Source organism: Giraffa tippelskirchi, chromosome 2 (assembly GCF_054371585.1).
Source record: "Giraffa tippelskirchi isolate mGirTip1 chromosome 2, T2T-mGirTip1v1.2.pri, whole genome shotgun sequence".
Classification (NCBI taxonomy): domain Eukaryota; kingdom Metazoa; phylum Chordata; class Mammalia; order Artiodactyla; family Giraffidae; genus Giraffa; species Giraffa tippelskirchi.
The window spans coordinates 38,648,444-38,671,145 of record NC_137276.1 but is presented as its reverse complement, the minus strand read 5'-3'; the positions used below and the strand labels follow the sequence as shown (position 1 = coordinate 38,671,145).

Genomic DNA, 22,702 nt, shown 5'->3' with positions numbered 1-22,702 from the left:
AGTCTTCTGAGAGAAAAGAAAGGGTGGTTGTACTTCTTACTTCTAAATACTCATCTCTAAAAAATGTGAGTATTTTTATAATGGCATTATATTCTGAAAAATCCTTTGAAATTACTCTTTGTATTGTTTTCAAATCCAGGTCATTTAAATAAGGAATTCGTGCTCACCATTTTGTAGACAAAGTATTTTGACCCCATCAATACTGCCTAATTTGATCATCAATAATGCAAATCAGACTTGGTTCCCAATGACTTTGATGTTTCCAAACATTATATTCACCTTCTTGAAGACCAGACATTATTGAGGATATTCAAAGAATATATTAAAAGTTTTAAGGAGCTTCAAAAAATGAAAGTTCTAAAATATCATGAACAATGATAGCTTGACCTTAAAAATCCCTAAGGCTACTTTTGAGAGGATAATATCATTTGGATATATATTTCACACTATATTTTTGAGTCAATATTTTACTACATGTATTTATACCTGTGAATATTTAATAAGGTCTGTTATTTCAGATATGCTGAAAAAAGGTATAAAAGTTATTGTTAACTCACCCCTAAAGATATCAGTCCAATGTCCTTTTGTGCTCATAAAAGTCAGTATAATTGCTGGTCATCTCAAGGAGAAAGTGGAATAAATTGAAAAATATAATCCTGTTTGTATCAAACATCAGCATCCATAATGCTGCATATAATTCTGTTCACTTGCCAATAATATATATTTCAATCTCAGAAGAGTCAGATGACTAAAGTGTCTCAAGATATGAAGAGTCTTCATGTGAAAAGGAATTAAAAAGTAGGGAGTTTCTTCAATAGCAAAGAAATAGATCAAAGAGTGATAGGCTTGAATCTCACAAATTACAGGGCTCAGCCTACCAGACTGCCCCATGCTAGTCTCAGGTCCTGGGGCACCTGTACCTGTGGCTGATCAACTAGATTTCTGGGTGACCACCCCCTTTTCAGGTTCTAAAATCTGCTAGAATGGCTCACAGAACTCAAGAAAACACTACTTACTTTTCCTGATTTATTATAAAAGATATAGATGAACAGCCAGATAGAAAGATACATAGGGCGAGGTCCGTAGGGTCCTGAGTTGGAAGCTTCTGTCTGTGGAGTTAGGGTGTGCCACCCTCCCAGCAAGTGGATGCCAAGTTCACCAGTCTAGAAGCTCTCTGAATCTCTAGTGCAAGGACTTTTATAGAGCTCTATCTCCAGCCCCGCTTCTTTTCTCTCCCAGGAGATCAGCGAGTAGGGTTGAAAGTTCAAATCCTCTAATCACTGAGTCTTTCTGGAGACCAGCCCCAACCTGAGGCTATCAAGCCCCCCACCCCCCACTAAATTATCTCATTAGGATAAACTCAGGTGTGCTTAAAAGAGCTTCCCTGGTGGCTCAGTGGTAAAGAATCAGCCTGCCAGTGCAGGAGATGCGGGTTCAATCCCTGGGTCAGGAAGATCCCTTGGAGAAGGAAATGGAACTCATTCTCCAGTATTCTTGCTTGGGAAATCCAATGGACAGAGGAGCCTGGTGGACTCCAGTCCATGGGCTCACAAAGAGTCAAACACAATTTAGCAACTAAACAATGACAACTAAGTATAACAAAGTACACTCTAATCACTCAGGAAATCCCAAGGGTTTTTTTTCAGGATGCCTTACCAGTAGCTAGAGACAATAACTATGTTTTTTAATTGTATTTACAATAAAATGTTATTTTTACTATACCTCAAATAAAGTTTCAATTGAGATAATGAGATAAAATTAATATGAAATTACATTGTGATGAGCCAGATGACCATCTTCAGAATTTACACCAAAAAACCTCATTTCACCTCTCTTGGGCTCCTCATTCAGCTGTGAAAATACAAAAAGGCTGGGAGAGTAAAGATTAAAAAAGAGGCTTTGGGGGAATTCCCTGACAGTACAGTGGTTAGGACTCAGAGCTTTCACTGTTGTGGCCCCGGTTCAATGCCTGGTTGGGGAACTAAGATCCCACAAGCCATGTCGCAGCTTCAAAAAATAAAGAGGGTTTTTCTTTTTTAGAGACAATTTCTTTATGGGGGATGGCTCTATCCTCATCTCAAGCTTAGAAAAACGAGGGTGTCAAGGAATCCAGGGCCTAGTTGGGACTCTGCATTTGAAAGCACAGTGGAGGGCGACCAGATTCCAGGTCCAGGGGACCAGAAGAGAAGCTGGAAAATGACTCTGACTCTGGCACAGAGGAGAGTTGCCCCCTTCCGGCAATAGTAACTGCACGTTCCATCCTTCATGGGACTCCAGGGATCCAGGAAAGTTTCCCACAGGTCATGACAGACTTTGCTGTGGAACAAGCTGCCTGGAGCCATTATCTATGCTAGCTGAGTCACTTAGCCCTGTCTGACTCTTTGCAAGCCCTCCAGGCTCCTCTGTCCATGAGATTCTCCAGGCAAAAATACTGGAATGGGTAGCCATGCCCTCCTCTAGGGGATCTTCCGGACTCAGGGATTGAACTAGCATCCCTTTCATCTCCTGCATTGGCAGGTGGGTTCTTTATCACTAGAACCACCTGGGAAGCCCTTACAGTCTCGCCTAAGAGGGTCTCTAGGCAGGGGAAGTGGTTCTCCCATGCACAGCAAGGGTCCATTCCATAACCACCAGAGAGCCAAGAACTGAGGGGGTCACAAGCAGCCAGGGAAGCACCTCATGCCTCGTGCTTGTGCCCAGAGGAACAAGCAAAAAATAAAATTAAATTAAAATGAAACCATCCCCTAGATAAAGAGCGTACATACCAAGTAAGATTGTTCCCTCGTCTCCTAATCTCCTCAATGACTGAACTAAGCCCTAGAGAAGCTAAATTTTTTTTGTTTTACAACAAGCTGGGAGAAAAGAAACACTAGTCCAAAAAAGGAGGAAGGATGATGCCTCCTCTCCCTCTCCAAACAGCCAACTTCATAGCAGTGCTGCCTGGGGAGAAGGTAAGACAGCATTAAGTTAAATTTTACATTTTTATCATTTGCATGGGTTAGATATTCTAATTTCTGAATTGAGATGGTGTGACTTGAAGTGACCAAGAATGAACAGAAAGTTACAGAAACCGTTCACGTTTTCATCCAGAGATAGCGGTGGGCTATTCTCCACTGAACAAGTTTTAAAGAGAAAATGGGAAATGGAAAAAAAAAAAGAGTTGCAGTTTCAATACAACCCACAAAGGAGGCCTGTTCAACATCAACAAGAGTATCACTGTGACCCATAAAAATTTTACAAAATATCTCCGGAAGCAAAACCAATTGAAGTAGAAATAGTCAGGAAAAGTTTAGACCAAATTATAGATAATAGAGTACGTCCCCTACCTATGAACCTTCAAGTTTCAAACTTCCAAAGTTGCAAACGTGCATTCCCTCAACATTAGGTGTGAGTGAATTGCAGCTCGCCCTCCGTCTCCTTTTGCTGACAGTCCTTCAGCTCTACCATCTCCCACCTCCTCTCCCTCCCCCAGTCAGTAGCTCTTCTTGTTTGTTCATTCAATGCCAGCCCCCGTGTGCCAGCTGTTCTACTGTACTACTGTACATTGCAAGGTTATGTACTGTAAGATTAAAAGTGTCTTTTTTGTGTTCTTTTGGTACTATTGTATGAAAAGTATTATAAACACAGCATAGTACTATAGAGCAGATTGTGTTAACTGGGTACCTAGGCTAACTTTGCTGGACTTACGAACAAACTGGACTTATGAACGAGCTCTTGGAACATAACTCGTTTTTATGTGGGGACTTTTTGTATCAAAATAGGTTTCCCAGAGAAAGAGGGAAGATATTTGGAAGATGCTGTCACACTTTGAGGCTAACGTGATATTCATGTCCTCCCACTGGCTTCATCTGTTTGTGGTGTCACACCCACAAAAGAACAATTTTAATGTTTTAAAGCTGCACATATCTTAATTGACCATAACCATACTATAACAAAATAGAATAATCTATCATGATTAGTACTTCATTGACCAAGGCACTTTAAATAAGACTCTATAAAGATGATGATAAATGTCTACAGATTATCCACTAAAGGTTATTATTGATTTTCTCTTGAAGTCATCCTTTACCTTACATGCCCTGAGAGAGAAGAGCAGTTTAGGCACAAGAATGGGAACAACCCAGCCATGCCTAAATGAATTTGCAAAAATTATCTATAAATAATTTATTTTAGTAAGTCTGTACTACTTTGTCATGGTTGAGCATCCATAAAATAAAAGAATAACTTACATTTGTTGTACAGTGCAATGGACTTTCTATTCATAACTATTACTGTATTTAAGCCTCAGACGATCTAGTGAGGAAAACAAAGGAAGTAATGGTCATCTCTTGTTTTTCCTTTTTTTTCTGCCCAGCATCCAGGCCAAATCACTTAGGCCACAGCATCTCAGTTTTCCATCAGGAACCTTACCCATTCTCAGATCATGTGCTTTGGGAACCTACATGTTCCTGGAGAGGCATGGCTGGTTAGAGGCACAATGATTCATTCAGAGACTTATGAACCAAACTAGACTGGAAAGAGTCAGCCTTGCAGCATTTGCTGGAACAATTAATTGGAAAGAAGTGCCTTCTTTGCCGGAGAAGGCAATGGCACCCCACTCCAGTACTCTTGCCTGGAAAATCCCACGGTGGAGGAGCCTGGTAGGCTACAGTCCATGGGGTCGCTAAGAGTCGGACACAACTGAGCGACTTCACTTTCACTTTTCCCTTTCATGCACTGGAGAAGGAAATGGCAACCCACTCCAGTATTCTTGCCTGGGGAATCCCAGGGATGGCGGAGCCTGGTGGGCTGCCATCTATGGGGTCGCACAGAGTCGGACACGACTGAAGCGACTTAGCAGCAACAGCAGCAGCAGCCTTCTTTGCATGGGATTCCAAGTCATAGAATGGATACATTGAGCTGCTGGTGGCCATTTTTGTCTCCACTGGGAGACACTGGACCTAAAATGAAGTCAACCCAGGAAAGAGAAGGAGTGAGATAAGTACATATTTCTGAAACTGTAAACATCTGAATCAGCCATAATGAAATCCCACCCTTGGGGCTCTCTGTTAAGTGAATAAATGAATTAGCTTTTTGCTTTTAGTCACATTGACTTTTATGTCCATTATTTGCACCCAAGCTCCTGATTAGTTTTTTTAAGTATTGTTATTCTTGTCATGTATATATGGCCCAGAGCTTATGTGATTGTCCAAGACCAGGCAGTGGCTAGCCCAGGACACAAATGCAAAGCTGTCACATTCATCTTTTCAATTCCTCAGCTTGGCTCCCCACCCATATAGTTAAACTGTATTGTGTAACTGTGCTGTGCTTAGTCTCTCAGTCCTGTCCAACTCTTTGTGACCCCCATGGACTGTAGCCCACCAGGCTACTTTGTACATGGGATTCTCCAGGCAAGAATACTAGAGTGGGTTGCCATGCCCTCCTCCAGGGGATCTTCCCAATCCAGGGATCAACCCAGGTCTTCCATGTTGCAGGCAGATTCTTTACTGTCTGAGCCACCAGGGAAGCACTACCAATGTTTTATAGGCTTAAACAAACACTCAAATAATCAGATGAGCCAGCAATCATCAGAAGCAGGAGATTCAGAAGAATGAGTCTGTAACATACAGCCGATATTTTAAATACAAGTTTCTCACTAGAGTAGTTTTGTCAAAACAGACTAGTACCAATCAATCCATTTCCTCTAATGCTAAAAGTTCTGGATGCCTGGGAAATTGAAGCATTGAGAGCTACAGAAATACAGTAGAAATAAAAAAAATCCAAGTAACTATATTGGCTCCATTCCTGTTAGCAAACAAATTCAATCACCCACACACTATTTTTTCTTTTCTTAAAGAACTGTTAACAGCAATGTTTTGGATCAGGTTTTTCAATTATATAATATGAAAGTCTGCCAGAATTATTACATAAAGCAAATGTTTTAAATCTGACAAAGAAACCAATCAGTCAAGGATCAAAGAGGACATATATAGCTAGTTCATTAACAAAAACATATGTTCTGTCTCACATTGTTAATAGGATATTAGCTGGTTCAATTTTTTTGGAGTGATATTTTGCAGCATCTATCAAAAGATTAAATGAACTTAACTTCTGACCCAATACTTCTACATTTATTTAGGAATCTGTCATATAGTAACACTCCCCTAAATGCTCTAGTATATTTGGATAAAGGTGCATTAGCACTATTTATAACTACAAACACACTGGAAGTAGTTCCTATTTGCAGGGAATCAGCTAGATAAATTGTGGCACATTTAGACTCCAATTTACTATGGATTGAACACACATGTTTATCTTTGCTCTCTCCTAAAATGCCACTGATGGTAAAGGGATTAAAAAAAAGAAGTCACAAAGATAAAGTGAACAGGAGAGATAATGACAGCAGATAAGAAATGTGAACCAAACACTGGAAGCTGGGAAATAAATGAACAGATGGTATAGGACTTAGCCAGAGAACGCTGAAACCTAAGCCAGCAAGGAAGCAATATAATAAGGAGTAAGCCAATTGCAGAATCACAGAAAGAGTCAGAAATGGAGAAACAGAGGACTTCTTAGAGGCAGCAAGTGTGGTTAAAAATAGGATAGACAGAAAGTCTTTAAAAGTTCTCCTCCTCCCCACCCACCCCAGAATCAATGTCATTTGCAACAACATGGATGGACTTAGAGACTATTATAACTGAAGTAAGTCAGACAAAGACAAATACCATAAGGTATCACTTATATGTGGAATCTAAAATACAGAAATAAAGCTATCTACCAAAGAGAAATAGACTCACAGACATAGAGAACAGACTCGTGACTGTCAAGGTGGAGAGGGTTAGGAGAGGGATAGACTGGGAGTTTGAGATTAGCAAATGCAAACTATTTTATAAATAGGATGCATAAGCAACAAGATTCTATCGTACAGCACAGGGAACTATACTCAGTATCCTGTGACACATCATAATGGAAAAGAATATGAAAAAGAATATATATATATATAACTGAATCACTTTGCAATACAGCAGAAATTTTAATATAACATTGTAAATTAACTATATACTTCAATCCCTGGAGTAGGAAATGGCAATCCACTCTAGTATTCTGCCTGGAAAATCCCATGGACAGGGGAGCCTGATGGGCTGCAGTTCATGGGGTAGCAAAGAGTCAGACACAACTGAGCAACTTAGCATGCACACATATACTTCAATAAAACTTTCTTTAAAAGTTCTCCCCCTCACACCCTGAGAAAATTGGACTCCCCTTCTCTGGAGAAAAAAAAGGTGTTTAGTCTGGAACTACTGCACACTATGATATTGGAAACTGCAGATACAGCTGGGGGTGTAGGGGGAAGGTGAAGCCCAATATGACAACAGACAGGTTAAATGAAAACCATACTGAAAGGTGAAATATTCTGTTCCCAAACCTGGGCTTCATTTAACTCCCAGAACACCACCAGCCACCCTTCTAATCTTGGGGCAGAAGACTGAGATGTATCTTTGGAGAAACTGACCACACTGAGAGCAAAGGTACTAACTTGGGAGATGCAGGAACTACATCCAACAAAACTGCTGGGTCCAGAGCCCCTCTTCACAATGCGGCTTGCCAATTCACCAATTCTTCCACCCAATCAGCTTTTTAGCACCTCGTTCTTAAATGAATAGACAACCACAGATCACCAGATAATGAAAAGCCTCTAGTATAAAAGCTAGGATAGAGGGAATCAGGAGGGGGATGGAGAAATCAACTCAGAGGAAACAAGGACCATGACAATTGAGGGCATGAAAGAAAAGGAAAGGTCAGGAAAGAATTAAAAAAAAAACTTTAGTTAATATCTTCAAAAAGTTAAAGAAAACAGTGTAAAAATGAAGCATGAAATGGTAGGCTATAAAAAGAACCAAAAAAGAACTCTTGGAATTAAAATATGACTCCTGGAATTAAAGATTTTATGGAAGGATTGGAAGATAAAGTTGCAGAAATACCCTAGAAAGTAGACAAAAACACAAAGATAGAGAATATTGGAGAGAAAGAATAAGAAAATTACATTGGTTCAGAAGATTAAATATTCAAATAATAGGTGTCCCCATAGCAGAGGAAACAGGAAGAAATACATGATGAAAGAAACACTTATAAAAATATGTCCTACATTTGAGTATCCAACAGAGTTAATGAAAATCCTCACAGCTCCCAATCTCACCATTTACAAAAATCAATTCAACAACATATGAAAGGCAAGATGATTAAGCTTTAAGAATATAATATGTTCATGAGTTGGAGGTAAGGAAAGAATGCTAAAACAGAGCAAAAAAGGGCCTTAAGTATGCAGGGAAGACACTGATTCATTTAACTGCATTAAAATTCATAAATCAGAAGATATGATTAAAGAGTTAAAAGACAAGACAGAAAACAGAATATATCTGCAACATTTATAACCCAGAAACCCACAAGAATATAAAAGAAATTCCTATTAATCAATATGATTAAAAGGACACTACAATAGAAAATGGACTTGCACAGACAATCCACATAAATGGAAATCCAATGGCCAATGAATACATGAAAAGACGCTCAACATTATCTGCAGTGAAACATACAAATTGAAACACAAGATAAATGTGGGCCCTAATGTAAGCTATGAACTTTGGTAAATTGCTTCAGTCGTGTTCAACTCTTTGCAATGCTATGGACTGTAACCTGCCAAGCTCCTCTGTCCTTAGGATTCTCCAGGCATGAATACTGCAGTGGATTGCCGTTTTCTTCTCCAGGGGATTTTCCTGACCCAGTAATCATAATCATCATCATCATCATCATAATATATCAATACTGGTTCATCAATTGTATTGAATATACCACATCAATGCAAGATGTTAATAAAAGAGGAAACCATGTGGGGCCAGAGAAAGAGTATATGGAAACTCCATACTTTCTCTTCAATTTTTTATAAACCTAAAACTGCTCTAAGAAAGTCTATTAATTAAACACAAACACACAAACACAATGAGATACCAACATACATGCACCACACTGACAAAAAATTTTAAAAGACTGGTGATCTCAAGTGTTGGCAAGGATGTAGAGCAATGAGAACTCTCATATACTATTGGTGGAAGTGTAAACAGATACAAATATTTTGGAAAACCATTTGGCATTATCTAATAAAGACAAGATTTCCACATGACCTCTCCTAAGTGTATATCAACAGAAATGCATATACAAATGTATGAGAGCATGTGTATGAGAGTGTTTATGCAGCCATCTTTTGTGAAAACTCCAAACTGGAAAAGTCCAAATATCTATTAATATCAGTAACTTGAACAAAGGAATACCAAGTTGCAATGAAGCATGCACCCATACAGATGAATCTCAGAAACCTAATAATAAGTGAAAGAAACAAGTCCCCAAATAATAGGCACAGTGGTATTTCATCCTCATGAATTTCATAAAATTAAAACTAAATTGTATTATTTAGAGATGTACACAAAAATGATAAACATGTAAAGAAAAATAAGGAAGTGAATTCCACAAAACATAAAACAGTGGCTACCTAGGTGGGGGAAGGAAATGTGATGAAAGAGGTCCAGCACACAGGAAGTGGGGCTGAAGGGTGAGTATCTCCTAAGATATTTGCAATGTTCTATTTCTTAATCTCCGTGGAGTTAGAAAAGGAAAAAATAAAAAAGAGCAAAACACTGAAAATATAACTAGCCCCTCTGGTTTTGTAACTAATGGTTGTTTGCATTCTCCAGATCTGTCATTCTCATAGCAGCCAAGTTAGAATACCAGTAAGCAAAGTTCTTGAAATTAAAAGACGCTTACTCCTTGGAAGGAAAGTTATGACCAACCTAGACAGCATATTAAAAAGCAGAGACATTACTTTGTCAACAAAGGTCTGTCTAGTCAAGGCTATGGTTTTTCCAGTAGTCATGTATGGATGTGAGAGTTGGACTATAAAGAAAGCTGAGCGCCAAAGAATTGATGCTTTTGAACTGTGGTGTTGGAGAAGACTCTTGAGAGTCCCTTGGACTGCAAGGAGATCCAGTCAATCCATCCTAAAGGAGATCAGTCCTGGGTGTTCATTGGAAGGACTGATGTTGAAGCTGAGACTCCAATACTTCGGCCATCTGATGTGAAGAACTGACTCATTTGAAAAGACCCTGATGCTGGGAAAGATTGAAGGCAGGAGGAGAAGGGGACGACAGAGGATGAGATGGTTGGATGGCATCACCGACTCAATGGACATGGGTTTGGGGGGACTCTGGGAGTTGGTGATGGACAGGGAGGCCTGGCGTGCTGTGGTTCATGGGGTCGCAAAGAGTTAGACACGACTGAGCGACTGAACTGAATTGAACTGAAGCAAAGTTCTAGGGCCAGAAGAGACTAGCTCCCTCAAACACATCCATAGAACTCTGTGAACTGTTCCACTCTCTGCCTTCATAAAGGGTTCTTAGGAGAGCTCTCTGGTGGAAGAAACGTCGTAAAGTGAGGGTAGGTGGCAACAATGAGGAGGGTACCAATAAGACTGACCATTAAACTTTTTGTTAAAAGCAAAAATGAAATGAAGCAAGACCCTATGGTCTTTGCCCTCCACGTCCTCTACCTGCCTTTTGTCTGTGGAAAAACTTTTGCCAAAGAATATGTTTAATTAAAGTGAGAAAACGTAGAAAAAAGGAAACCAATCAAAGGAGACCAAATAATAATAGTTTAGTCATCAAGCAAACTCAAGGACCTTTAGTTTCTCCTCAAGGGCTAAAGATAATATTCTGAGCCATATCCTGTGAGCTGTCCAGTAGATACTAAAACCCTCACCATGTGGAAGAAGTTAACTGCATGATGACCAGACTGCAGCCATGACATAAGCTGCTACAGTTCTGAGAACTGGCCTCAAAGAAATGGAAACAAACCAACCCTGGAACTGAAGACTAACTTTACCCAAAACAATCAAAATGACACTGGACTAGATGACCGATGATCTATTTCAAAGTGACTGTCAGAGCTGACGGTGCTGTTTCTGCATGTAGCCCTCTCCCTGTGGCTATCACAGCTTTTGCCCACTGGTTGTCAGTGGGGTGCAGGGAATCAGCCTTTGGACTGAAGTTGGCTCTCCTACCCATTTGCCAGCATCCAAAATACAGCAAACTCTCTTTTCCACCAACCTGGCCTCTCTACTGGCTATTGAACAGTGAGCAGTCGGACTCTGTTTTTAGTTCCAAAAGGATATGATCAATTCTAAGCAAAAGTTTTCTTAGTGATTTAAGTATTCATTATTCAAGTGGCAAGAAATTTAGGCACTATCTTTAACCTGATTGGTGGCATTAAGATATTGAGAGAAAAAAAAGAGTTGGATTAAGGATGGATAAATAGGCAAAGGAATAAAATATTATCAATAAGTAATATAAATAACATAAAATACAAGAGAACATGCACTCTGCATAAGTCAACTTTGATACTGTACCAGAAACTAGGGGTTATAATCAATCCATTATAAAGACAAAAGTGTTCTGGGGCAAAAAAAAAAAGTATAAATTACAATTATTATCACCACCACTACCAGAACATTAAAGAATGTTTCTGATTGGTTCTCACCTCTGTAATGACGGTAACTCTCAGGACTAAGAAAATTTAGAGGATCGTGTTTTACTTCCCTACTTCCTCATTCAATGAGAATGGTCACTCGCTCAAGAAAGCTGCATTCACAGTGGTATGCCACTGCTGTGTTGCTTCAGTCATGTCTGACTCTGTGCAACCCCAGGGATTATAGCCCACCAGGCTCCTCTGTCCATGGGATTCTCCAGGCAAGGATACTGGAGTGGGTTGTTATGCCCTTCTCCAGGGGATCTTCCAGACCCAGGGATGGAACTCACATCTCTTCTGTCTCCTGCATTGGCAGGTGGGTTCTTTATCACTAGCGCCACCTGGGAAGCATAGAGTTGCATAGAGTAAACCATATAATGCTTCTTTGCCCCACTTATCCACATTCTCTATGCCACGGGATACAGGAAAATCCTACATAGGCCCACTCTCTGATCCTACCCCTCATTCAGTTTCTCTGGAGTTTGAATTCTGGAAGGGAAGCCAGTTCATCAATGTTAAACTGAATCAAGACACATGTAGAAGACAAAAACCAAAGATCAATAGAGTTCTAAGGAGACCTTAGAAATCACTAGATCAGGCGTGCATGATCAACTAGTATCCATGGGCCACATACAGTTTCCCAATATGACCTGTTTGACCCTCATGCTGATTTTTCAGAAATTAGAACCAGTTTCCAATACTTAAGAACCAGACAATTCCACAATGATCCAGATTTCTTGCTTTGCTTTAAAAATCTGGAGATTCTAACAACTCTGTGTCCCCAAACTTATGACATGACATGATTGGCCCCTGATGTAGCTCAAGATCCTCATTTTTCAGAGTGGAAAAGCTGATGCTCAACAAAGGGACTCTCAGATATCACACAGTAAGTTAGAACCATCAGTGAGATGAGGACAGAGGTTATCAGGCTCTTGGCTACATAACCCTGGAGACAACCCCGGAGATATTGGCCAACTTGCCAACACCATTGTCCCTAATGCTCAGACCTGTCTAGTCATACAAGCCACAGAGCAATGTCTTGACAAGGAGCCTGGTCCACCTGCATGGAGCTCAGGGATTCAGAAAGAGCTGAGAAAATCATGGTTCTAAGCTTACAACTCGTTTCTACCTGCTAGACAGGAAGTAAACTCCTTTCATGGTTGCAGCTGCATGTAAGGGAGGCTGAGCACTGAATTCCCAGGAGGTTCTGACACTTTGTGAGCTGGGGAGGGAGGGGAACTGAGGGAGAGGAGGCCTGTGTGCCTCTACCTCCAATCTGCACTTTAGTTAAAGAACATACACACTCTGTGTCTGTTCAGAATTGATCTGTTTGGCCATGTGCCATGTTGATAAACATTTTCTCCAGATCTCCTGACTCCTAACCTAGCACAAATCCTATTATAAGCTATTGCTATCTTGCGTGCAGCTCCTGATTTAAGGATTAGACCAGTATAGACATCAGAAAGAGATAAAAAACCAAAAATGATTTTATTAAGAGAATGTTTCTCTTAAAGAAGATCCTTTCTAATAAGATGTAAAGTAACTTTTCCCTATTGAGGTCAGAATTATATTTTATGTATGTATGTGAACTATGTAATTATTCCCCCCAAATCGTAAATTTATAAAGGCACACAGCCTACGTAAGATAAAACTAGAAGTACAACTTTCATTTTATCTACTTCTGTACTATTTGAAAATTTAACAGGAAACAAGTATTACTATTATACCCAGTAAAAATACAGTAACATTTCTAGTTCGACTGACTGAGATTAATTACATTAGCTATGATTTCTAATTTATATACCATTGGCTGAAGTATAATTACTGACAAGGGAAGTTGTTCCAGATATATAGTGATGGCTGGATGGCATCGCCAACTCGATGGACATGGGCTTGGGTGGACTCAGGGAGTTGGTGATGGACAGGGAGGCCTGGCGTGCTGCAGTCCATGGGGTCACAAAGAGTTGGATGCAACTGAGCGACAGAACAACAGCCAGACACATGATTTGTAATGTCCATAAGGTAATGATAAACCGACTAGACTAAAGCCACACAAGTTTTCCTAACAGTAATAATAGTGACGCGTACATAGTGTTTATTGCATGCCTGGGCGTCATTCATTTAATCTTCTCTATGATGACCAAAGGGAGTGCTAAAACTACTAGCACTGTTGTAAAGGTGGGGAAATGGAGGCACACAGAAATTAATAAGTGACTTACCAAAGGTCACATAGGTGTTTAAATCCTGCCTGGAGTGCTGGCTCCAGAGTCCCCACAAATTCAATTTGAAGCTGAAATTCAGACAGAGTGACTTTTAACTACTACAGTATCTCTTCTGTCCCTCACAGAAAATACTGTGTTGTAAGACTAGCATTTTCAAGAGCATTCTTACAGGAGGCACCGTGACAGTTTGGAAGGCTTTTCATTTTTTATTTAATAATAATTATTATTATTATTTTGCTATGCTACATAGCATGTGGGATCTTAGTTCCCCAACCAGGGATCAAACCCATGTCCCCTACAGTGGAAGTTCAGAGTCTTAATCACTGGACCGCCAGGCAAGTCCCTTGGAGGGCTTTTAGATGGGACTATACATGACAACTGAATGGAAGGCATCACCCTTTATCAGACCACAACCCACCCCACACCCCTACTTCTTAAAACTCTCCAGCAGTTTTCTCCATTGCTCTGAGAATACCACTGATCCTCCTTACAACACACAAGGCCTTGAAGGACCCCCTTTAAAGCTTCAATTGTCACGTCTTGCCACTCTTCCCCTCAGTCTTGCTAAAGCAGCTTCCCACGTCTTCTTTCTCTGAACATGCTAAACTCATGTTTGCCTCTGGGCCTTTGCAACTGCTCTTTCTTGCTTGGAATCCCTTTCCACCCTCTTGGTCTTTAAAAGCTGGCCTCTTCTTGTCATTCAGATCTCAGGTCAAATGTCTCTTTCTAAGAGAGCCCTTCCCCACCATAACAATGTATGACATCCCTTGTCCCCACCAACCTGTAGTAACTCTATTAAATCAGGCTCTTTCATCTTCTTCATAGCACATTTATCACTCTTTGAAGCTGTTGCATTCATTAATATACTTATTGTTTGTCCTCACTACAAAGCCGTAAGCTCTATGAGCAGGGGGATATCTTGCCTATCTTACCCACTGCTGGATTTCCAGCACCTAGAACATGCCTAATATATCACAGGTCCCCAGTAAATATTTATTGAGATTGAAAAATTAATTGAAGGCAAGGTGATCCTTGCTGTGCTGCTTCTCATTTCAGTTATCTAGGCTGGCTACTCACACACCAGATCCTTAACTGTTTGAAAGCTCTGCTTCAGAGAGGACAGTATAGGGAATATATGGCCTGCACAACCACCATTTGATGCTGGAATTCAGGCAGGATTGATGCTCTCAGAACTATTCTGGTCCAGCTGCAAACAAGAGGCCACCTGCATTCACCAGCTGGTGGGCAATGCCCCCGAGCAGAATTCAGCTGCTTGCCCAGCAGTTTGCAGCATTTCAGAGCCGTGCACTGGACAGCTATCAAACATGTGTCAAGTGCCTGGAGCCCTTGGGAAAACAGAAGCAAAGAAACATCAATCATCTTGGCTGTACATCTGCCGAGCATCGATACAGTTAATACCACTTCTGCAAGGAGCATGTATTTAAGTTTCCAGCTGCCGCATCACGTGGCTGCTACAGATCTAGGCCAACACAATGCTCGTAAATACTGATTTGGCAGAGGACCAAGAGTTCCCCACCTTCGTATCAACTAGGCTTCCATCTGTCCGAAGAAGCTGGACAGTGTTGGCACTCAGCTTTCTCTTATCTCTTCATCAACGATTAAAAAGATGAGGAGCAACAGAGGAGCAAAGCTTGTGGGAAACGTGCGCTCTAACCAAGATCAAAACCACAAGCTGAGGTCAGGGAAGGAGTTCCTATTTGGTAAGAAGAACCTTGTCAAACAGACACATACTTGATTTATTTCTCTCTGGTGAACATTCTCAAAGCAGCCCATGTCATTCAAAACAGTAGGCATTAAGGAAGATAACACAACACTCTCTATAACAAATCTTATTAAATGATAATCCATCAAATGATTTGTTTCTCACATAAGTGGCTTCTACCTTTTTTTTTTACATTATTTTCCCTTGACATTAAATGTACTCATGTGCCTCAGTTATATCCTATTCTTTGAGACCCCATGGACTGTAGCCCGCCAGGCTCGTCTGTCCATGGGATTTTTCAGGCAGGAATACTAGAGTGGGTTGCCATTTTCTCCTCCAGGGGATCTTCCCAACCCAGAGATCAGAACCTCGTGTCTTGCATTGCAGATGGATTCTTTACCACTGAGCCGTCGAGGAAGCCCCTTGACATTAGCAATATCTTCCTAAAGTGGTAGATCTTTGACTAGCCTCATTACATACACATAGCCTTGTTTTATTTGAAAAGGATTTTAAAACAAGGTGGTCAAAATGTGCTTTGGCAAAAAAGAAAACTCACAAACAATTAATGTAGTGCTGTCTAATCCATAGTTGTTACCCCAATCCCACTTAGAATTATAAAAAGGCCCCTGTAAAATCACATTAACCTGTGAAGAACTTCTCTTCCTGGCTCTGTGTCTTCTCTGAGTGGAAGCACAGACGGATGAAGTAGATGAAATATGAGGTGATTTCACACCCGGGGGATAGAGAAGGGAGCCCTTGAGCACCCAGTAAGCACCTTGAGTACGTGGATTTCTAGATGTGCATAAAAAAAGAAGAGACCCAAATAGGTGAGTCATGGGCAGTGACCTGAAAAATGCCAAGGGGTCAGGTGAGGTGGGGGTGTGCAGAGTCATTGGTCAGATGGAGAAGAGACTGGGAGGAAGGGGCTTGCAGGGGAGTCTGCAATTGTCCCCATATGATTTGCACTACTAAGGCCACACTGAGCTGGTGCTTCGGTGATGGACAAGAATGACAGCCCTCAGAAAAGGCTCTGGAGGAAGACAAGTCACATGTCTATAGGCTAGAAAGGAGTAAGGGGAGGTGACAGAAAGCCAAATCCTAACGTCATTGACTGCTTCTCTTTGGGGAAGTTTGGGAGAAAACCAAGCACGAGAAATGTTGAGATGAAATGAACAGAGATGTCTTATCCAGATGTAATGATTAAGAAGTGGAATCATTCTTGTGCCTCCAGGATATACAGTCTGTCCTCAGCTTCACCTCCTTCCCACTCTACAAGGCCCAAATTTAGTCATCAGATCTTACCACTCTTACTCGTAGCCACACAAAACCAGCATAAGTTCTAACAGCCCAGGTTAAGACCGTTGCAACAGTCTGTCTGACTCTGCTTCAAATACTTGGTCTTCAAACTAGGCAGCCAGAATTATCACGTCAAGAGAAAACAAACCAAAAAAAAAAAAAAAAGGTTCCTCAGACCAGAAAAAGCTCCCTTAAATGGTCACTGATAATTGATTAAACCAGTCAGTCACTTGTAAAGAAGCCCTTAACTAGCACCTTTCGTTATCACCTGTTCCCTGGCGCATCACTCTATCTCTAAAAACAAAACAAAACAAAACATACTTTGTAACCCACTCTCTCACATATATTATTGTAAACTGAACAAGCCTTATTTTCATAAACATAGTAGTTTTCTCCATGGAAGGATTTCTTTCAACTCTTTCTGAATTGGTTCCTATGCAATCTTGACTGCCTTTTAAACTGATGAAGGCACTTGCTATGAGCCTTAAAACTCTTTGGAAAATTACAAAACACAATTTCACAGAAGAGGAAAAAAGACTTCCCTTTCATTTGCAATCAACCAAGATGACCAGTCATAACCTTGGTGAGTAAACACACCTAAAAAGGAGATTTCTTCGTGCTAAAAATCCACATGAGGGAGGAAGACGCACTTGGGCACCAGAAAGCCACCTGCCGAGGCCTAGTGATAGCAGTGCTCTGATGTGCTTAGTCACTCAGCTGTGTCCGACACTTTGCGACCCCACGGTCTGTAGCCCGCCTGGCTCGTCTGTCCATGGGGATTCTCCAGGCAAGAATACTGGAGTGGGTTGCCGTGTGGTCTCCTGCATTGCAGGCAGATTCTTCACCATCTGAGCCATCAGGGAAGCCCATGAATACTGGAGTGGGTAGCCTGTCCCTTCACCAGGGGATCTTGCCGACGCAGGAATCAAACCAGGGTCTCTGGCACTGCAGGCAGATTCTCCACCAGCTGAGCTATCAGGGAAGCCCCGGTGACAGCAGTATCTGTAGTCTAATCTGCTGCCAAGAAGCCCTGTTTCTGCTTCACTGAACAGAGGAACGTGTGGCAGCTGGGCCTCCAGCACTGGAACATCTATGGATGGCCTCAACCTGCGCAAAGTGGCAACGTGACAGGGACAGCACTGAGTCCAAAGTCAACAAGCACGAGGACTCACGTGAAGTCTGCACAGTCAAGGGTAAACAGGAGGCACTGTGAACCTCTGAATTAAAACAGCTTAATTCTGAGTTTCAAACATTTTTAATTACACGTTATACATAGAGCAACAGACTGGTTCCAAATAGGAAAAGGAGTACGTCAAGGCTGTATATTGTCATCCTGCTTATTTAACTTATATGCAGAGTACATCATGAGAAACGCTGGGATGGAGGAAGCACAAGCTGGAATTGAGATTGCCGGGAGAAATATCAATAACCTCAGAAATGCGGATGACACCACCCTTATGGCAGAAAGTGAAGAAGAACTAAAGAGCCTCTTGACGAAAGTGAAAGAGGAGAGTGAAAAAGTTGGCTTAAAGCTCAATATTCAGAAAACTAAGATCATGGCATCTGGTCCCATCACTTCATGGGAAATAGATGGGGAAACAGTGGAAACAGTGAAAGACTTTATTTTGGGGGGCTGCAAAATCACTGCAGATGGTGACTGCAGCCATGAAATTAAAAGACGCTTACTCCTTGGAAGGAAAGTTATGACCAACCTAGATAGCATATTAAAAAGCAGAGACATTACTTTGTCAACAAAGGTCTGTCTAGTCAAGGCTATGGTTTTTCCAGTAGTCATGTATGGATGTGAGAGTTGGGCTAGAAAGAAAGCTGAGTGCCAAAGAATTGATGCTTTTGAACTGTGGTGTTGGAGAAGACTCTTGAGAGTCCCTTGGACTGCAAGGAGATCCAACCAGTCCATCCTAAAGGAGATCAGTCCTGGGTGTTCATTGGAAGGACTGATGATGAAGCTGAAACTCCAATACTTTGGCCACCTCATGCAAAGAGCTAACTCATTTGAAAAGACCCTGATGCTGGGAAAGATTGAGGGCAGGAGGAGAAGGGGACAACAGAGGATGAGATGGTTGGATGACATCACCAACTCAATGGACTTGAGTTTGGCTGGGCTCTGGGAGTTGGTGATGGACAGAGAGGCCTGGCGTGCTGTGGTTCATGGGGTCGCAAAGAGTCGGACACAACTGAGCAACTGAACTGAACTGAACTGAACATGCTGAATTGCGGAAAAGAAGAGAATAGAGCAAAAAGACAATAATAAAAAAATTTACATCCTGGCAACTAATAAGCACTGTTTTTATGTGGAATAAGTTCTTTGAATTTTTTTTTATATTATATATGTATGTAAATGTGCAGCTGTGCTGTGCTCAGTTGCTCAGTTGTGTCCAACTCTTTGCCATCCTGTGGACTTTAGCCCTCCAGACTCCTTTGTCCATGGAATACATCTTTTTTAAAAGCAAACCTGATAATTCATACCCATTACCATGGTTGTTATTAAAAACAAAACCAAAAAAGTTAGCAAGGGTTAGTAAGGATGTGGAGAAACTGACACCCTTGTGTATTGCTGGTGGGAATGTAAAATAGTGCAGCAACTATGGAAAACAGTGTGGCAGTTCCTCCAAGAGTCAAAAGTAGAATTATCATATGATCCAACAATTCCACTGCTGAGTACACACCTAAAAGAAATGAAAGCAGGAACTTGAACAGATATTTGTACATCCTTGTTCACAGCAGTATTATTCACAGTAGCCAAAAGATAGAAAATGTGAAAATGTTAGTCACTCACTTGTGTCCAACTCTTAGAGACCCCATGGACAACAGGCTCCTCTGACCATGGAAATCTCCAGGCAATACTGGATGGGTAACCATTCCCTTCTCCTGAGGATCTTCCCAACCCAGGGACTAAACCTGGGTCTCCCACAGTGCAGGCAGATTCTTTACTGTCTGAGCCACCAGGGAAACCCCAGCCAAAAGATAGCAGCAACCCAAATATCCAGATGAATGGATAAACAAATAACAGAAAACTCTTCGGCCTCAAAAAGACACTCTTCTGACTCATGGTACATCGCCGATGAACCTTGAAGACATTACATGAAGTGAAATAAGCCTGTCACAAAGGGACAAACAAGGTATGATTGAATTTATGTGAGGTATCTAGAATGGTCAAATTCACAGACAAAAAGAGAATGGTGGTTGCCAGGAGCTGGAGGAGGGAGAACGGGGAGTTATTGTTTAATGGGCATGAGGTTTCAGTCTGAGGTGATAAAAAATGTTCTGGAGACAGATGGTGATGATAGCTGCACAGCAATGTGTATGTACTTTAACAACACAGAACTATACTCGTTTATTGAAATATAGTTGATTTACAAAGTTGTGTTACTTTCACATGTACAGCAAAGTGATTCAGTTTTATACATATATATATATACTTCAGTCTTTAGAACTATACTTTTTTTAATATATTTATTTTTAATTGGAAGATAACTGCTTTACAATATTGAGTTGGTTTCTGCCATACATCAACATGAATCAGCCACAGAACTATCCTCTTAAAAATGGCTGAAATGGTAAATGTTACATATTTTTTACCAAAATAAAAAAAAAGGATCATCCTATCTGTAATTTGCTCTTTTCACTTCATTTGATACCATGAATGTTAATAAAGGTACTCTATCTGAGCATTCAGACATGATTGCAAAGTATTTGACTGTATGAAAGTACCATAATGGGTTTTACCAGTCCTGTATGTTGGACAGTTATTAGGTTGCCTCTGATTTTTCTCTTCCCAAAAGATGTTGAATGATTCAATCATGAGACATATCAGGTCACAGTACATTCCTGATGATCCTTCTTTTGGATTCATTCTGGTCATTCACAAATACACTGTAAATCTTCCATGTCAGTCAGCAAAATTTCCTCACTATTAAGAAATATTTATTAGCTACTTGTCCATGTAATATATTAATCATTAATAACAAAGATAATGATTAATACTTAATTTAAAATATTTATTAAGTACTTATCTGTTTTTAAACTTACTGGAGGAAAAAAATTAGAAATGTTACTGACTGAACATGACACCCTGGGCAAGATTCAAAATATCTCACAAGAGATTGATAAAGGCACCGATCACTCAGAGGAAAGGTTGGCTGGACAATGGGTCAGCCAGACCAGTGCCCACTGCCTGATCAACCCCACAGAAACCATTTAACCAGGAGTACGGGATAAAATGGGAGTTCTGAAGTAAAATTTTCTGAACAGACCCTATTTTTTTGTCAGTTGGCCAAAGGAGAAAGGGGCTTCTCAGGTAGTGCAGTGGTAAAGAATCCACCTACCAGTGCAGGAGATGCAAGAGACACGGGTTTGATCCCCTGGTCGGGAAGATCCCCTGGCATAGGACATGGCAACCCACTCCAGTATTCTTGCCTGGAAAATTCCATGGACAGAGGAGCCTGGCAGGCTACAGTCATGGGGCTGCAAAGAGTCAGACACGATTGAGAACAAGGACACAAAGAAGGAGAAGCATAACTGGGGAAACAGGAGGCAGACTCTGGGCTGGTAAAGTTAAACATCCCTATGGAACACAGAAATGGACAGTTGAGAGGTTCTGTCAGATAAACTGGTCTAGAGGCCAGGAGAGAGATCTGGTATCCAGATCAAATGTACACTTGGAAAAATCAGAGCACAGAGCTGGTCACTGACATCTTTGAAAGCAGGATTTTCAGACTTTTGTGGGCATCACCTGTTAATGTCAGAGTCTATTCAGCAGGTCTGGGGGAAGCCTGAAACTTGTATTTCTGACAAGCTAGTGGGTGAAGGCCTATGGTGATGCCCAGACTATAAACTCAGGAACAAGGTGTCTTGAGGGTAGATAGAAAAGGAGAAAAAGAGTAGGATTTCAAGGAACCCTGATCTTTAAGAGAAGATTAGGAGAAGAGAAGGCTGCAAGGAAATTGAGAAAGGAATGAGAAATCCAAGAGAGTCTGGGATTACTCAGGTCAAAGAAGAAAGGAAGAGTATTACAGCCCTGCTGATGGATCAGGTAAGACCTGAAGAAGAGGTACTTAGTCTACTTGGGCTATCACAACAAAACACCAACAGTGAACGTTTATTCTCCCACAGTTCTGGAGTCTGCAAGTCCAAGATCAGGGTGCCAGCCTGCTCGGATTCCAGTGAGAGCTCTCTGCCTGGCTCGCAGACAGCCACCTTCTTGCTGTGTGCTCACTTGGCCTTTCCTTGGTGTGTATATGGACAGAGAGATAGTCCTCTCTCTCTACTTCTTGAAGTCAAGTGAAAGTCGCTCAGTCATGTCCAACTCTTTGCGACCCCATAGACTATACAGTCCATGGAATTCTCCAGGCCAGAATATTGGAGTGGGCAGCCATTCACTTCTCCAGGGGATCTTCCCAACCCAGGGATCGAACCCAGTTCTCCTGCATTACAGGCAAATTCTTTACTAGCTGAGCCACAAGGGAACCCCAAGAATACTGGAGTGGGTAGCCTATTACTTCTCCAGCAAATCTTCCTGACCCAGGAATCGAACCAAGGTCTCCTACATTACAGGCGGATTCTTTATCAGCTCAGCTACCAGGGAAGCCCCTCTTCTTCTTACAAGGACACTAATCCAAAATCCAATCATGAGGCTCACCCTCATGACCTCACCTAAACCAAGTACCTCCCAAAGGCCCTACCTTCTAATACCATCACATTGGAGGTTAGGGCTTTGACGAGTGAATTGCAGGGGTGAGGGGAAGGGAGGAGGTTCACAAACACTGCATCTCTAACAGTGCTCACTGGACTTAGTCCGCTTGAGCTATCACAACAAAGCACCGACAGTAAACATTTATTCTCCCACAGTTCTGAGGTCTGCAAGTCCAAGATCACAGTGCCAGCCTGGTCG

General features: G+C 41.3%; 1 protein-coding gene across 7 annotated transcripts in view; it reads right to left on the bottom strand.

Annotated features, from left to right (window-relative positions):
- SLC16A12 (solute carrier family 16 member 12) overlaps nt 1–22,702 on the bottom strand; it is a 95,374-nt gene that overhangs the window by 52,223 nt on the left and 20,449 nt on the right. The gene's annotated exons all lie outside the window — the stretch shown is intronic.